Source organism: Symphalangus syndactylus, chromosome 14 (assembly GCF_028878055.3).
Source record: "Symphalangus syndactylus isolate Jambi chromosome 14, NHGRI_mSymSyn1-v2.1_pri, whole genome shotgun sequence".
NCBI classification, from domain to species: Eukaryota; Metazoa; Chordata; class Mammalia; order Primates; family Hylobatidae; genus Symphalangus; species Symphalangus syndactylus.
The window spans coordinates 118,594,993-118,612,400 of NC_072436.2; the positions used below are offsets into that span (position 1 = coordinate 118,594,993).

A 17,408-nucleotide genomic window follows, 5' to 3' on the forward strand; every position below is an offset into this window, starting at 1 on the left:
CAGCACTTTGAGAGGCCAAGGTGGGCGGATCATGAGGTCAGGAGTTCGAGACCAGCCTGGCCAATAGGGTGAAAGCCATCTCTACTAAAAATACAGAAAAAACTAGCCAGACATGGTGGCAGGTGCCTGTAATCCCAGCTACTTGGGAGGCTGAGGCAGGAGAATCGCTTGAACCCGGGAGGTGGAGATTACAATGAGCCAAGATTGCACCACTGCACTCCAGCCTGGGCAATAGAGGGAGACTCCTTCTCAAAAACAAAACAAAACAAAACATATGAATGGATAAACAAAATGTGGCCTATCCATAATACAATTACACCATAATGCAGTGGTGTGTTTTTCAGCCATAGTAAAAAATAAAATTCTGACACGTTATAAAATTATGCTAAATGAAATAACTAGGACACAAAGGTCACCTGTGGTGTGATTCCCGTTCTATGAAATGCCCAGAACAGGCCGGGCGCGGTGGCTCACGCTTGTAATCCCAGCACTTTGGGAGGCTGAGGCGGGCGGATCACGAGGTCAGGAGATGGAGACCACGGTGAAACCCCGTCTCTACTAAAAATACAAAAAAATTAGCCGTGCGTGGTGGCGGGCGCCTGTAGTCCCAGCTACTCGGAGAGGCTGAGGCAGGAGAATGGCGTGAACCCAGCAGGCGGAGCTTGCAGTGAGCCGAGATCGCGCCACTGCACTCCAGCCTAGGTGACAGAGCGAGACTCCGTCTCAAAAAAAAAAAAAAAAAAAAAAAAAAGAAATGCCCAGAACAGGCAAATCCACAGAGGCAGGAAGTAGACTCGTGGATGCCAGGTGCTGGGAACAGGGAGAGTCGGGAGTGACCGCTGTGGGCTGTGGAGTTTCTTTGTGGGATGATGAAAACAGTGGTGACGGTTACAAAATGCTGTGATTATACCAAATGCTACTAATGGCAGATTTTATGTTATGTATATTTTGCCACAATAAGAAAAAATGTGTGCATTCTCCTAGGTGCTGAGGCTTAAGTTTTAACATCTTGGAAGTCAGAAAAGGTGTGCTTATCAAAGGCAATGAGTTAGACCACGGAAAATCAAACAATGAGTCATGACCAAGGACCTCATTAAACCCAAGCAGCTGGCATGGGGGTGGGGAAGGCAGGGCATGGGCTGTCTAGAAAAGGTAACTAGGGAAAAAGCCAGCAACAGAATGTAGGAGTGTCTCATTGCCAGGGCCTGAGGGGCTGGGGCCGGGGCTTAAAGAAGAGGAGACGGCCATTTGTTCAGCAAATCTAGCTGCCGTGTCCCCAAGGAAGGGATATGTGAAATGTTTAAAACGTAGATTCCTGGCTGGGTGTGGTGGCTCACGCCTGTAATCCCAGCACTTTGAGAGGCCGAGGTGGGAGGATCACGAGGTCAGGAGATCGAGACCATCCTGGCTAACACAGTGAAACCCCGTTTCTACTAAAAATACAAAAAATTAGCTGGGTGTGGCGGCGTGCGCCTATAGGAGGCTGCGGCAGGAGAATGGCGTGAACCCGGGAGGCGGAGCTTGCAGTGAGCCGAGATCGCACCACTGCACTCCAGCCTGGGCAACAGAGCGAGACTCCGTCTAAAAAAAAAATAATAAAAATAAATAAATAAATAAAACATAGATTCCTTTGACAAAGGAAAGAAAACGGAGTAAGAACCAGAATGCTACAATTCTGCATTTCCATCTTTACGGCTTTACACTTAAGAGCTTTAAAATTACAGCCAAGAAATTCGAGCTCTGAGCCTCAGCTGTCCTCATCTGGTGGAAGCCAGAGCATCAGAGAAAACGTGCAGGAAAGTACTACTCAAGGAGGGGGCATCAACCGCCACCACCAGGCATCTGAAAACACAACCGATCCATCCATGGGCCCAGGAGTCCTGACCTACCTGGTCGTGGGAGTGCCCGGAGGACGCGCTCGATGTGGACTCCTGCTGGTGCATCTGGTCGTGATCTGTGGACAGGGAATCTGTGCCTTCGCAAGCCCAGGTGGACCTAGGGTCATAAAGCCACTTGTCAAGTGCAGCTGAGGCAGCCTGCGAAGGTGTCAGGTCAGGAACTTAGATCCTTCCAAAGACATGACTCTCGGTGGCTCCGCATGAAAATAACTTGGGTGCTTTCGCAATCCTGATGCCACAACCCAGAAGGACTAAGTTGGCCGCTCGGGGTGTGGGGTCCCAGTCAGGAGCGGCTGCTGGCACTCTCCAGCTGATTCCAGGGTGCAGCCAAGCAGAGAAGACAGGCCGAGAAGTCTGCCCTTGTTCGGTTCATCCCACTCTGACTACCAGATGATGGCCAGACATCTCCTGACCCTCAAGGGGAGACTCCATCCCCCCACAGCCAGCCTGGAAGCAAGCAAGGTAAAGGGGAAAGGGCCTCTTCCTCTGAAGATGCTGCCTGGCCTACATTCTGGGTTTTCTGTTCCTTGGAGTTCACAGCAAGCTTAGCAAAGTCAATCCAAATGCAGACCTCAAGCTAGTAAATTACATCGCTCCCTTTCTTAATCATTCTTCTAATACCTAAGCTATGACCAAAGGACGCTGCAAGACAATTACTATTAATGTAGTTTGGATTTATAATTTAAAAAAATCAGTAATAAATGTACGCAACATTTAAAAAGGCCGGGTGCAGTGCCTCACACCTGTAATCCCAGCACTTTGGGGGGCTGAGGCAGGTGGGTCGCTTGAGCCTAGGAGTTTGAGACCAGCCTGGACAACATGGGGACACTTCATCTCCACCAAAAAATACAAAAATCAGTCAGGTGTGGTGGTGGGCACCTGTAGTCCCAACTACTCAGGAGGCTGAGGCAGGAGGATTGCTTGAACCCAGCAGGCCAAGGCTGCAGTGAGCCATGGCCAGGCCACTACACTCCAGCCTGGGCAACAGAACAAGACCCTGTTTCAAAAAAACCCACAAAACTTAAAAAGTATAAAAGGGTAAATCTCCTTTCATCTTGTGGCTCCCAGGCTCAAGAGGGGAAGCATGGTACTGGTTTCATATGGGTCCTTCCAGAAGTAATCTCTGTGTGGATAAGCATGGAGTATATAAAGCATACAATCTATATGAAAAAAATGTGGCCGGGCGTGGTGGCTCACGCTTGTAATCCCAGCACTTTGGGAGGCCGAGGCGGGTGGATCACGAGGTCAGGAGATCGAGACCATCCTGGCTAACATGGTGAAACCCCGTCTCTACTAAAAATACAAAAAATTAGCCGGGCGTGGTGGCGGGCGCCTGTAGTCCCAGCTACTCGGAGAGGCTGAGGCAGGAGAATGGCGTGAACCCGGGAGGCAGAGCTTGCAGTGAGCCGAGATTGCGCCACTGCACTCCAGCCTGGGCGACAGAGCGAGACTCCGTCTCAAAAAATATATATATATAAGGCCGGGCGCGGTGGCTCACGCTTGTAATCCCAGCACTTTGGGAGGCCGAGGCGGGTGGATCACAAGGTCAGGAGATCGAGACCACGGTGAAACCCCGTCTCTACTAAAAAATACAAAAAAATTAGCCGGGCGTGGTGGCGGGCGCCTGTAGTCCCAGCTACTCGGAGAGGCTGAGGCAGGAGAATGGCGTGAACCCGGCAGGCGGAGCTTGCAGTGAGCCGAGATTGCGCCACTGCACTCCACCCCGGGCGACAGAGCGAGACTCCGTCTCAAAAAAAAAAAAAAAAAAAAAAAAAATATATATATATATATATATATATAAATGAAAAAAATGTGACTAGAATGGTCAAGTTATAAAGAAAAATTAAAGGAAAAATAAAATTCAAACTACTTTCTTATCTCTGCAGTATGATGTGTCATGTTAAATCAGACCAAACTGGGCATTCTGTGGCAGGGATGGAGAAAGTCCTGTCATTTTCTCAATTCCTGCCTTTTGAATTGGAGAGCCTGGCTGAAAGGACAAACATTTCCCCCACGCACGGACCATCTCTGTAACACGATTTAGGACAAAGGGAAAAAACTCTCTAAATGCTCACTAGTAACACAGTTGGGGATTTGGGTCATCTGTATCTTGTGAGCACCTACAATTTGGCCAGTGTCCTCACCTGCAGAGCGGAATGAAATAAGACATGTCATATACGTGTGAGGGAAGACAGAAACAGAGGCTTCAGAAGGCAAAGCCCCATTACGGGACGCAAAACAATGCAGGCTTAAACAATGAGCATCCACCTGAACCCAGCACCGGGCTCCACTCTGAGAGGCTTCCCAGACAGTCATGCCTCCACGGGCACTCTCCCACCACTTGGGCGAACCCAGGTCAGGGTAGAAAATGGCACTGAACATTTCTGGGAGGATCATCATTTTAACTGACAAACACAGGCTTCTAAAACTGTGAGCCAGCCATCAAGGCATTTGTGAAAAACACAGACTGATCTAAGATCAAAAGAGTTTGTGAGAAACTGTTTAAAAATCATTAATAAGGCCGGGCACGGTGGCTCACTCCTGTAGTCCCAGCCCTTTGGGAGGCCGAGGCGGGCGGATCGCAAGGTCAGGAGTTCGAGACCAGCCTGGCCAACATGGTGAAACCCCATCTCTACTAAAAAATACAAATATTAGTCGGACGTGGTGGCAGGTACCATAATCCCAGCCACTTGGGAGTCAACGGCAGGAGAATTGTTTGAACCTGGGAGGCAGAGGTTGCAGTCAGCCGAGATTGAGCCATCACACTCAAGCCTGAGGGACAAGAGCGAGACTTCTCTTAAAAAAAAAAAAAAAAAGGCCGGGTGCAGTGGCTCACGCCTGTAATCCCAACACTTTGGGAGGCCAAGGCAGGCGGATCGTGAGGTGAGGAGATCGAGACCATCCTGGCTAACACAGTGAAATCCCATCTCTACTAAAAATACAAAAAATTAGCTGGGTGTGGTGGCGGGCGCCTGTAGTCCCAGCTACTGGGGAGGCTGAGGCAGGAGAATGGTGTGAACCTGGGAGGTGGAGCTTGCAGTGAGCCGAGATTGCACCACTGCACTCCAGCCTGGGCAACAGAGCAAGACTCTGTCTCAAAAAAAAAAAAAAAAAACCACCAGCTACTCAGGAGGCTGTGGCAGGAGAATTGCTTGAACCCAGGAGGCAGAGGTTGCGGTGAGCCGAGATTGCACCACTGTGCTCCAGCCTGGGTGAGAGTGAGACCTTGTCTCAAAAAAAAAAAAAAAATCTACCAATCAAGATAAACTCCAGCCTGCCTGCCTGCCTGCCTGCCTTCCCTCCCTCCCTCCCTCCTTTCTTTCTTTCTTTCCCTCTCTGGCCCAGGCTACAATCTACTCGGCTTGCTGCTGCCCGCGCCGCGGACTGCCTGAGTCTGCCGGCACACGCCACCGCTGCCTGCCTTTTCTCCTTTGGATGCAGGCACGCGTTCGCCATCTTGGCCACGCTGCTCGCCAGCTCCTGACGCCGAGTGCTCTGCCCGCCTCAGCCTCTCGAGGTACTGGGACTACAGACGGAGTCTCGCTCACCCAGTGCTCGGTGTTGCCCGGGCTGGAGTGCGGTGGCGTGGTCTGGCCTCGCGGCAGCCTCTACCCCCCGGCCGCCTGCCTTGGCCTGCCAGGGTGCTGGGATTGCAGCCCCTGCCCGGCCGCCGCCCCATCTGGAAGGTGGGGAGCGCCTCTGCCCGGCCGCCCCGTCTGGGAGGTGAGGAGCACCTCTGCCCGGCCGCCCCGTCTGGGAAGTGAGGAGCGCCTCTGCCCGGCCACCCACCGTCCGGGAAGTGAGGAGCGCCTCTGCCCGGCCACCCACCGTCCGGGAAGTGAGGAGCGCCTCTGCCCGGCCACCCACCGTCCGCGAAGTGAGGAGCGCCTCTGCCCGGCCACCCACCGTCCGGGAAGTGAGGAGCGCCTCTGCCCGGCCACCCACCGTCCGGGAAGTGAGGAGCGCCTCTGCCCGGCCTCCCATCGTCTGGGAGGTGAGGAGCGCCTCTGCCCAGCCGCCCCATCCGGGAGGAAGCGAGGAGCGCCTCTGCCCGGCCGCCCCGTCCGGGAGGAAGTGAGGAGCGCCTCTGCCCGGCCGCCCCGTCCGGGAAGAAGTGAGGAGCGCCTCTGCCCGGCCGCCCCCGTCCGGGAAGAAGTGAGGAGGGCCTCTGCCCGGCCGCCCCGTCTGGGAAGTGAGGAGCGCCTCTGCCCAGCCGCCCCGTCCGGGAAGAAATGAGGAGCGCCTCTGCCCGGGCACCCCGTCCGGGAAGAAGTGAGGAGCGCCTCTGCTCGGCCGCCCCATCCGGGAAGAAGTGAGGAGCGCCTCTGCCCGGCCACCCATCGTCTGGGAAGTGAGGTGCGCCTCTGCCCGGCCACCCATCGTCTGGGAAGTGAGGAGCGCCTCTGCCCGGCCGCCCATCGTCTGGGAAGTGAGGAGCGCCTCTGCCCGGCCGCCCCGTCTGGGAAGTGAGCAGCGCTTCTGCCCGGCCACCCCGTCCGGGAAGAAGTGAGGAGCGCCTCTGCCCGGCCGCCCCGTCCGGGAAGAAGTGAGGAGCGCCTCTGCCCGGCCGCCCCGTCCGGGAAGAAGTGAGGAGCGCCTCTGCCCAGCTGCCCAGTCCGGGAAGAAGTGAGGAGCGCCTCTGCCCGGCCGCCCCATCCGGGAAGAAGTGAGGAGCGCCTCTGCCCGGCCACCCATCGTCTGGGAAGTGAGGAGCGCCTCTGCCCGGCCACCCACCGTCTGGGAAGTGAGGAGCGCCTCTGCTCGGCCGCCCCGTCCGGGAAGAAGTGAGGAGCGCCTCTGCCCGGCCGCCCCGTCCGGGAAGAAGTGAGGAGCGCCTCTGCCCGGCCGCCCCGTCCGGGAAGAAGTGAGGAGCGCCTCTGCCCGGCCGCCCCGTCCGGGAAGAAGTGAGGAGCGCCTCTGCCCGGCCGCCCCGTCGGGAAGAAGTGAGGAGCGCCTCTGCCCGGCCGCCCCGTCCGGGAAGAAGTGAGGAGCGCCTCTGCCCGGCAGCCCCGTATGGGAGGTGAGGAGCGCCTCTGCCCGGCCACCCATCGTCTGGGAGGTGAGGAGCGCCTCTGCCCGGCCACCCATCGTCTGGAAAGTGAGGAGTGCCTCTGCCCGGCTGCCCCATCTGGGAAGTGAGGAGTGCCTCTGCCCGGCCACCCATCGTCTGGGAGGTGAGGAGCGCCTCTGCCCGGCCACCCATTGTCTGGGAAGTGGGGAGGGCCTCTGCCCGACCACCCATCGTCTGGGAAGTGAGGAGCGCCTCTGCCCGGCCACCTATCGTCTGGGAAGAAGTGAGGAGCGTCTCTGCCTGGCCGCCCCGTCTGGGAAGTGAGGAGCCCCTCTGCCCGGCCGCCCCGTGTCTGGGTAGAACTGAGGAGCTCCTCTGCCTGGCTGCTCCGTCTGGGAGGTCTACCACGGAGGCCAGAAGCAATGTGGGGGCTGGACATGGTGGCTCACGCCTGTGGTCCTGGCACTCTGGGGGGCGAGGCGGGTTGATCACTTTGGGCTAGGAGTTCGAGACCAGTCTGGCCAACTTGGCGAAACATGAAGAATACAACAGACAAACAACCAACCAACTCAATGACAACAAAACAGGTCTACCCTGGAGTCATACTCTAATTTTTTCTATTTTCCTCCCTTTCTGATCCTTTATCCCACTTTCTTTTTCTTCCTCTTCCTTCTCCCTCTTCTTTGTCAAATAGAGGATTGAGTTATTATCACTGATCCATATAAAGTCCCTCTCTCATTTAACTCCCACCCCCATTTCTATTCCCCGACTTCCCATGTGCAACCTTCCTAATATGTTTGATACGCATCTTTTTGTTTGTATGTATTTTTAGAAAATGTTTATTTTTTTGTATGCAAAAAAATTAATAAAAAAAAAACAGTAAAAAAAAAAGATAAACTCCAGATGAATTAAAAATGTAAACATTATTATTATTTATTTTTTTTTTTTTGAGATGGAATCTTGCTCTTTCACCTAGGCTGGAGTACAACGGCATGATCTTGGCTCACTGCAACCTCTGCCTCCTGGGTTCAAGCGATTCTCCTGCCTCGGCCTCCTGAGTAGCTGGGACTACAGGCACCCACCAACACACCCGGCTAATTTTTGTATTTTTAGTAGAGACGGGGTTTCACCATGATGGTCAGGCTGGTCTAGAACTGCTGACCTCGTGATCTGCCCACCTCAGTCTCTCAAAGCGCTGGGATTACAGGTGTGAGCCACTGCATCTGGCCAAAAATGTAAACATTATTTTCAACAAACATTAAACTAAAAGAAAATAGAAGAGAATGTTTATGTATTGTTAGGGAAAGTCTTGAAAGCATGACCCCAAAGGCGGAAATCATTAAGAAAAACACTGATTGCCGGGCGCGGTGGCTCACGCTTGTAATCCCAGCACTTTGGGAGGCCGAGGCGGGCGGATCACGAGGTCAGGAGATCGAGACCACGGTGAAACCCCGTCTCTACCAAAAATACAAAAAATTAGCCGGGCGTGGTGGCGGGCGCCTGTAGTCCCAGCTACTCGGAGAGGCTGAGGCAGGAGAATGGCGTGAACCCGGGAGGCGGAGCTTGCAGTGAGCCGAGATCGCGCCACTGCACTCCAGCCTGGGTGACAGAGCAAGACTCCGTCTCAAAAAAAAAAAAAAAAAAAAAAAAAAAAAAAAAGAAAAACACTGATGGACTAAATATATTATGAAATGTCTAACCCAAGCTTGTCCAACCCTCGGCCCAGGATGACTTGAAGTGTGGCCTAACACAAATTTTGTTTTTTTTGTTTGTTTGTTTTTTTGTTTGTTTTTTTTGAGACGGAGTCTCGCTCTGTCACCCAGGCTGGAGTGCAGTGGCGCGATCTCGGCTCACTGCAAGCTCCGCCCCCCGGGGTTCACGCCATTCTCCTGCCTCAGCCTCCCGCGTAGCTGGGACTACAGGCGCCCGCCACCACGCCCTGCTAATTTTTGTATTTTTAGTAGAGATGGGGTTTCACCATGTTAGCCAGGATGGTCTCGATCTCCTGACCTCGTGATCCGCCCGCCTTGGCCTCCCAAAGTGCTGGGATTACAGGCGTGAGCCACCGCGCCCGGCCGACAAATTCATAAACTTTCTTACAACATTCAGAGATTTTTTTGCAATTTTTTTTTTCAGCTCATCAGCTATCATTACTGTTAGTGTACTTCATGTGTGGCCTAAGACAATTCTTCCAATGTGGCCCAGGGAAGCCAAAAGACTGTCGTTAGCTCCACAAAACAAACCAGGATAAATATTCCTAGGGTTTTCACAAATCCACAAAGAAAGGCAACGACCCCAGTGGGGAAACAGGAAACGAATTCACGACTGGGCAGTTCACTGAAGGGCACACACCAGTGGCCGGTGCCCACAGGAAACACGCTCAGTCTCACTCATAGACACAGCAGGACCAATGACATTAACCAAAGTTAAGCATTTCATTTTATTTTATCTTGAGACAGGGTCTCATTCTGTGGCCCACGCTGGAGGGCAGTGGTGATCTAGGCTCACTGCAACCTCCTCCTCCTGAATTCAAGATTCTCCCACCTCAGCCTATCAAGTAGCTGGGACCACAGGTGTGCACCACCGCACCGGGCAAATTTTTGTATTTTTTGTAAAGACGGAGTTTCGCCATGTTGCCCAGGCTGGTCTCGAACTCCAGGGCCCAAGTGATCCGCCTGTCTCAGCCTCCCAAAGTGTGGGCCACGCCCAGCCTAAAAGTTAAGCATTTTAAAATGTGTTGGTGAGACTATAGGATAACAGGTCTGTAGTACAATAGTAGTGGGAATTTGAAATAGTAGTTTTTTTTTTTTTTAAATTATACTTTAGGTTTTAGGGTACATGTGCACAATATGCAGGTTTGTTACACATGTATCCATGTGCCATGTTGGTTTGCTGCACCCATTAACTCGTCATTTAGCATTAGGTATATCTCCTAATGCTGTCCCTCCCGCCTCCCCCGGGAATGGTAGTTATTGGTCGGGCGAGGTGGCTCACGCCTGTAATCCCAGCACGTTGGAAGGCTGAGGCAGGCAGATTACCTGAGGTCGGGAGTTTGAGACCAGCCTGACCAACATGGAGAAACCCCATCTCTACTAAAAATACAAAAAAAAATTAGCCGGGCGTGGTGGTGCATGCCTGTAATCCCAGCTACTCGGGAGGCTGAGGCAGGAGAATCACTTGAACCTGGGAGGCAGAGGTTGCAGTGAGCCGAGATCGTGCCATTGCACTCCAGCCTGGGCGACAGAGTGAGACTTCAGCTCAAAAAAAAAAAAAAATCATTTTCCTTTCCACTGTGGGGAAAACACGGATATGCACAGCATTTATAATAATACTCCCCAAATACTTACCTGAGCAAATGCCAGAGTTTAAAAGGGGTCGTCTCCAAAGTCACGCAATGTGGTGACGATGAGAATGCCCCGAGGGGTGGGAACTCTTACTGCTATACAGCCTCTGCACAAGCTTTGACACCGGCCTGGCCACAGAAAAGGGGTGTATGTTTAACACTAATAAGGCCTGTCTTTGGAAAATTAAAAAGCTGGTCAGGAATTCCTTCACAGAATCTCCAGGTAAGACTTCCTTTTTGGAAACTTGACTCAGCCACCAGAAATAGGGGTACTTATTACAAGCCAAAACAGCAAGGCAGCCAAAGCCAGGCAGTTGACGATTCAACCAGTTTGCAAATAAGGACACCATGAGATAGGTCCAAAGATTTGCTCATCAACGGCAAGAAGATATGAATGTTTTTCTCTACTGTGGTCATTAAAAATACCAGGAGCAGTAGCCAGAGCTTCAGGAACCTGATTGGCAGAGAAAATCCCCATGGACCCAGGTCAGAGAGACTTGAGCAAGGCACTGTCCTTCCTGTACTTTAGCATCCATACCATTGAACACAGAGAGTCAGGCCATGTGGCTATTTAAAAAAACAGAAAACAGAACTCAACATGCTAATAACCAAAAATTTAACTTCATGGCCGGGCAGGGTGGTTCACACCTATAATCCTAGTGCTTTGGGAGGCTGAGGCAGGAGGATGACTTGAGGCCAGGAGTTCAAGACCAGTCTGGGCAACATGGGGAGACCCCATCTCTACAAAAAATAAAATAAAATTAGGTGTAGTGGCACGCGCTTGTAGTCCCAGCTACCTGGGAGGCTGAGGTGGGAGGTTAGCTTGAGCCCAAGAGGTTGAGGCTGCAGTGAGCTGTGATCATTACACTACATTCCACTTTGGGCAACAGAGTGAGACCCTGTTTCAAAAAAAAAAAAATTGAGAGCTCAGAAAGAAAAGAAAATGTGTCAATACAATACATATTAATTAAGGTAAAAGACCTGACACTGGCTGGGTGTGGTAGCTCACGCCTGTAATCCCAGCACTTTGGGAGGCCGAGGTGGGTAGATTGCAAGGTCAAGAGTTCGAGACCAGTTTGGCTGACATGGTGAAACCCCATCTCTACTAAAAATACAAAAAATTAACTGGGCATGGTGATGCGCATCAGTAATCCCAGCTACTCAGGAGGCTGAGGCAGGAGAATCACTTAAACCCGGGGGGCAGAGGTTGCAGTGAGCTGAGATAGCGCCATTGCACTCCAGCCTGGGCGACAGAGCGAGACTCCGTCTCAAAAAAAAAAAAAAAAAAAGGAGCTGACACCAAGAATAACTTGAAGAAAGAAAGATAAACACAATACCTCATATATGGTTATTCAGATTATTCCTCTGGCCTACACAACTATCAGTAAGCCCGTGGTGACTCATGCCTATAATCGCAGCATTTTAGGAGGCCGAGGTGGACAGATCACTTGAGGACAGGAGTTCAAGACCAGGCTGGCCAACATGGTGAAACCCCGTCTCTACTAAAAATACAAAATTAGGTGGGTATGATGGTGTCTGCCTGTAGTCTAAGCTACTGGGAAGGCTGAAGCACGAGAATCACTTCAGCCTGGGAGGTAGAGGATGCAGTGAGCCAAGATCGTACTAGGGCACTCCAGCCTGGGCGACAGACCAAGACTCTGTCTCAACAAAAAGGGCTATCAGTGAACCAGCTGTCCACTCCAGGCCACTGAGGCTGCCACACCTGCCTGTCCTCCAGGGAGTCCACAGGCTACTCAGTCCTGAGGAAAACTCTGATTAGGAGGAAGAACAAAACAATCCAGCAACAGTTTGCACAGCTCATTAACATTTTGGCAGGGCTGGGGCAGGAATATCACAGTCCATGCAGAAAGGAAGTAACAGTTCTCTCCCTTTTCTCCAAGGGTTCTTTCTCTAAGAAGCTTATTGAGTCACAGAGAACAGAAAATAAAAACAAAAGTCTCATTCTAATGGCTTTTTTTTTTTTTTGAGACGGAGTCATGCACTGTCACCTGGGCTGGAGTGCAGTGGTGCGATCTCGGCTCACTGCAACCTCCGCCTCCTGGTTTCAAGAGATTCTCCTGCCTCAGCCTCCAGTAGCCGGGATTACAGGCGTGCGCCACCACACCCAGCTAATTCTGTATTTTTATTAGGGAAGGGGTTTCTCCATGTTGGTCAGGCTGGTCTTGAACTCCTGACCTCAGGTGATCCGCCCGCCTTGGCCTCCCAAAGTGCTGGGATTACAGGCGTGAGCCACTGAGCCTGGCCTCTAACTCCCCCTTTTTTTTTTTTTTTTTTTTTTTTTTTTTTAGATGGAGTCTTGCTCTGTGCCCAGGCTGGAATGCAGTGGCGCGATCTCGGCTCACTGCAAGCTCCACCTCCCAGGTTCAAGACATTCTCCTGCCTCAGCCTCCCCAGTAGCTGGGACTACAGGCACCCGCCACCACGCCCGGCTAATTTTTTGTATTTTTAGTAGAGATGGAGTTTCACTGTGTTAGCCAGGATGGTCTCGATCTCCTGACCTCGTGATCCGCCCACCTCAGCCTCCCAAAGTGCTGGGATTACAGGCCTGAGCCACCGCGCCCGGCCTCTACTTTTTTTAATTGCAGAAACTTGATGAAAACTTTTTTTTTTGACACAGGGTCTTGCTCTGTTGTCCAGGCTAGAATGAAGTGGTGCAATAATGGCTCACTGCAGCCTTGAATCCCCCAGGCTCAAGAGATCCTCCCACCTCAGGCTCCCCAGTAGCTGGGAGCACAGGCATGCACCAGCTAATTTTTGTTCAGCTAATCTTTAAATATTTTGTAGAAATGAGAGTCTCACTATGTTGCCCAGGCTTCTCTGTAACTCCTGGGTTCACGTGATCCTCCCACCTCTGCCTCTCAAAGTGCTAGAATTAAAGGTGTGAACCGCCGTGCCCAGCCTGAAGCAGACAGTTTTTTTTTTTTCTTTCTTTTTGTGTAGACCTCCTCTGTGGTCAAGATAGTGTTTTAAGGCTAGGCGCAGTAGCATACACTTGTAATCCCAGCAACTTCGGGAGGCTAAAGCAGAAGGCAGGAAGATCACTCGAGCTCAGGAGTCGACACCAGCCTGGGAACATGGCAAAACCCCGCCTCTACAAAAAAATACAAAACTAGCCGGGTGTGGCGGTATGTGCCTCTAGTCCCAGCTATGCAAGAAACTGAGGTTCCCTTGAGCCTGGGAGGTCAAGGCTCTGGTGAGCGGAGATCGCACCACTGCATTCCAGTCTAGGCAACAGGGCAAGACCCGGTCTCAAAAAAAAGAGAAGAAAACAGTGTTTTAAATGGATAAAATATTTAGTTAATATTTAGAGGAAAACTGTGATTATAGATTAATATTACTATCTAGTTTCACCAGTTAGAAACAGAAACTGGAAGGACTTTGTCAATGGATTAAAAAAATAATAATAAGCCCAGCTAGGTGTGGTAGCTCACAACTGTAATCCCAGCACTTTAGGAGGCCTAGGCGGCTGGATCACTTGAGGTCCGGAGTTCGAGACCAACCTGGCCAACATGGTGAAACCCCATCTCTACTAAAAGTACAAAAATTAGCCGGCATGGTAGCATGTGCCTATAGTCCCAGCTACTAGGGAGGCTGAAGCAGGAGAATCGCTTTAACCCAGGAGGCAGAGGTTGCAGTGAGCCGAGATCGCACCATTGTACTCCAGCCTGGGCAAAGAGAGCAAGACTCTGTCTCAAAAAAAAAAAAAAAAAAGCCCAGATGCAGTGGCTCAAGCCTTAAGTAAGTTTGGGGTGACCCCCACTGACCCTGGTTAACCACATTCCACCCCAGAGAACTCAGTATTTTTCTTTCAAAGCACTCATCATACTTCTCTTACCTGGCAGACAGAAAGCTATTTAAGGCCAGGAAGATGTCTGCTGTGCCCCCTGAGCCAAATGGATGAAAGAGAATTTAAAAGACAAGTAAGATAACTCACAATCAAGATCTGAATTTTCCGACAGACTTCATCGTCCATAATCACTAACCAATCTTGTAGCAAGTGTGCCCAAATGCTTGTCCCCAAATCCAGCTGCTATACACACAAATGACTTAAGAAATGTATTTACACAATGTGGCTGTGTCACCACCAAGAGCACTCCGGGTATCTGACAGCAATTCAACGTGAGCTTCAGAGACACCCACAGCAGCCAATGAGACAATGCTTCAGCTGAGCAAAGCAGATGTTAGACAAGGACAGCTACTGTGTCCAGTTGTTTACAGCAAGCAGCCATTTCTCTCTCCACCAAGAATAATCTCAAGACAAAGAACAGGCCCTTAACCATTTTTCCAGAACCACTTTAAAGATCATGGTTCCATGACAAAGGCAAAAGTATCACAGCACATGCAGTCAGCACTCAAAAAGCCCAAACACAAGTTCCTTTCCTTTGCAGAACTGAAAAACTTTTACAGTACTTGAGAAGGGCTCACAATGCCTCCTAAAAATAAGTTGAGGGCAAACACAGCTGATGGGCAACTATTACACAGAATAAGTTTTGTAGTCTCTCCAGAAAATACCATGGGGTAAGCCTTTCTCCTGAATTCCAAGGCAGATTTCCTGTGACTCCCCCACAAATTATTATTTATTTTTTATTTTTTTTTGAGACGGGGCCTCGCTATGTCACCCAGGCTGGACTGCAGTGGCGCAATCTCCGCTCACTGCAAGCTCTGCCTCCTGGGTTCACGCCATTCTCCTGCCTCAGCCTCCCGAGTAGCTGGGACTACAGGTGCCGGCCACCACGTCCGACTAGTTTTTTTGTATTTTTAGTAGAGACGGAGTTTCACCACGTTAGCCAAGATGGTCTCGATCTCCTGACCTCATGATCCGCCCGCCTCGGCCTCCCAAAGTGTTGGGATTACAGGCGTGAGCCATCGCACCCGGAACAATTTTTATTTATTTTTATTTTCTTGAGTCAGAGTCTTGCTCTGTCGCCCAGGCTGGAATGCAGTGGTGCAATCTCAGCTCACTGCAACCTCCGCCTCCTGGGTTCAAGCGAGTCTCCTGCCTCATCCTCCCGAGTAGCTGAGACTACACACGCCCGCCACCACGCCTGGCTAACTTTTGTATTTTGGTTTCATGTTGGCCAGCCTGGTCTTGAACTCCTGATCTCAAGTGATCTGCCTGCCTTGGCCTCCCAAAGTGCTGGGATTACAGGTGTGAGCCACCGCGCCCGGCCATGTTACTCATTTTTGTCTTTCATTAAGTAGGGGGCAGAAAAGAAAAAGATAAACTCTAAACTTGATCACTTCTGCTAAACTCTACAAGATAAGCCAGTTAATTAGGCCTTAGCTTCAATTTCTATTTTTTTTCTGATCCTTGCACAGCAGGGCTAACCCATGGGCAGTGTGCCCACAGTAGCCTCAATTTACTTCTTTTATCATTTTTTTTTTAAACCTTTGACCCAGGTGTGGTGTTGAAATGCCTAACCTTGTTTTTACTTCAACTCGTTACTTTGAATTTTGTCCTGTTTATCTCTTTAAATCACCTAGCCTTGCTTCTCATGTAAATAAGACTCTCTCTAGCTAGGAAAGCCGACAAACTCCAACTGACCCCTTAATTTACAAGACACTAGGGATCCTCACTCAAACCCCTTTCGTGAGGAGTTGTCCTGGGTAAACAGGTCCTCAGCATTTCGAAGGAGCCCAGTTAACTGATAAGTTACCAACACCAACAATGTACGAAGTTCCCAGGAATTTTCTCCAAGAGATAACAACATAAAACCTTGATTTCCTGTGCGGCATAGACCCTGTATCTAATTATAATGAAAGATTTAGAGCCTTGAACCTGGTACCATTGCTCTTCTTGTAATCATTTGTCTTTTAAGTTGTTTATCACTCTGTAACCATTTTGATTCTTTTGATTCTTGCATGTTTTTACTTCTGTAGAATTATTACATTTGAGTCCCCCTCCCCTTCCTAAACCTAGGTATAAAAGTTAATCGAACTCCTTCCTCGTGGCCGAGAGAATTTTGAGCATTAGCCATCTCTTTGGCCGCTGGCTTAATAAAGGACTCTTAATTCGTCTCAAAGTGTGGCGTTTTTTTAACTCGCCTGGGTACAACAGTGTCTCATGCCTATAATCTCAGCACTTCAAGAGGCAGAGGAGGGAAGACTACTTGAGCCCAGGAGTTTGCGACCAGCCTGGGCAACATAGTGAGTCCTCCTTTCTATATACGATTAAAAAAAAAAAACCTAGGCCGGGCGCGGTGGCTCACGCCTGTAATCCCAGCACTTTGGGAGGCCGAGGCGGGCGGATCACGAGGTCAGGAGATCGAGACCACAGTGAAACCCCATCTCTACTAAAAATACAAAAAATTAGCCAGGCGCGGTGGCGGGCGCCTGTAATCCCAGTTACTCGGAGAGGCTGAGGCAGGAGAATGGCGTGAACCCGGGAGACAGAGCTTGCAGTGAGCCGATATCGCGCCACTGCACTCCAGCCTGGGTGACAGAGGGAAACTCCGTCTCAAAAAAAAAAAAAAAAAAAAACCTTTATTATGTAAATGCTCAAACATTAACAAAAGCAGAGAACACCAGCCCCATAAACCCATTACCCAGGTCCAACAGTTATCAACAAAGAGCCAGTCATTTTCGTCTGTAAGCCAGCATACTTCTCCCCAAGGCCCCGCCTCTGATGATTTTTAGATTTGCTCCTTTGATCTCTCAGCATCTGCTTCATAGTTATTTGGTTAGGAGTCAGCATTCTTTTCTTTTCTTTTTACATTCTGAGATAATCTAAGTTCCATGAAGAATTTTGCAAAGCACGAGTGGGTAAAAAATTCACCAAGTGTGCAAGGGTTTTTTTATTTTTAAATTTTTATTAATTTTTTTTTTGAGATGGAGTCTCGCTCTGTCACCCAGGCTGGGAGTGCTGGAGTGCAGTGGCGCCATCTCGGCTCACTGCAAGCCCTGCCTGCCGGGTTCACGCCATTCTCCCGCCTCAGCCTCCCGAGTAGCTAGGACTACAGGCGCCCGCCACTATGCCGGGCTAATTTTTTGTATTTTTTAGTAGAGACGGCGCTTCACTGTGTGAGCCAGGATGGTATTTTTTTTATTTTTGAGACGTAGTCTCTCTCTGTCGCCTAGGCTGGAGTGTAGTGGCGCGATCTCGGCTCATCGCAACCTCCGCCTCCTGAGTTCAAGC

The 17,408-nt window shown here is 50.6% G+C and overlaps 1 protein-coding gene across 1 annotated transcript in view; it reads right to left on the reverse strand.

The window, feature by feature from the left end:
• The window catches only part of FAM234A (family with sequence similarity 234 member A), a 39,155-nt gene that overhangs the window by 16,078 nt on the left and 5,669 nt on the right, over positions 1-17,408 (reverse strand). The window contains exon 2 of the mRNA XM_055243085.2: positions 1,890-1,995. The gene's annotated coding sequence lies outside the window, so the exon portion shown is untranslated. The remainder of the gene's footprint in view (positions 1-1,889; positions 1,996-17,408) is intronic.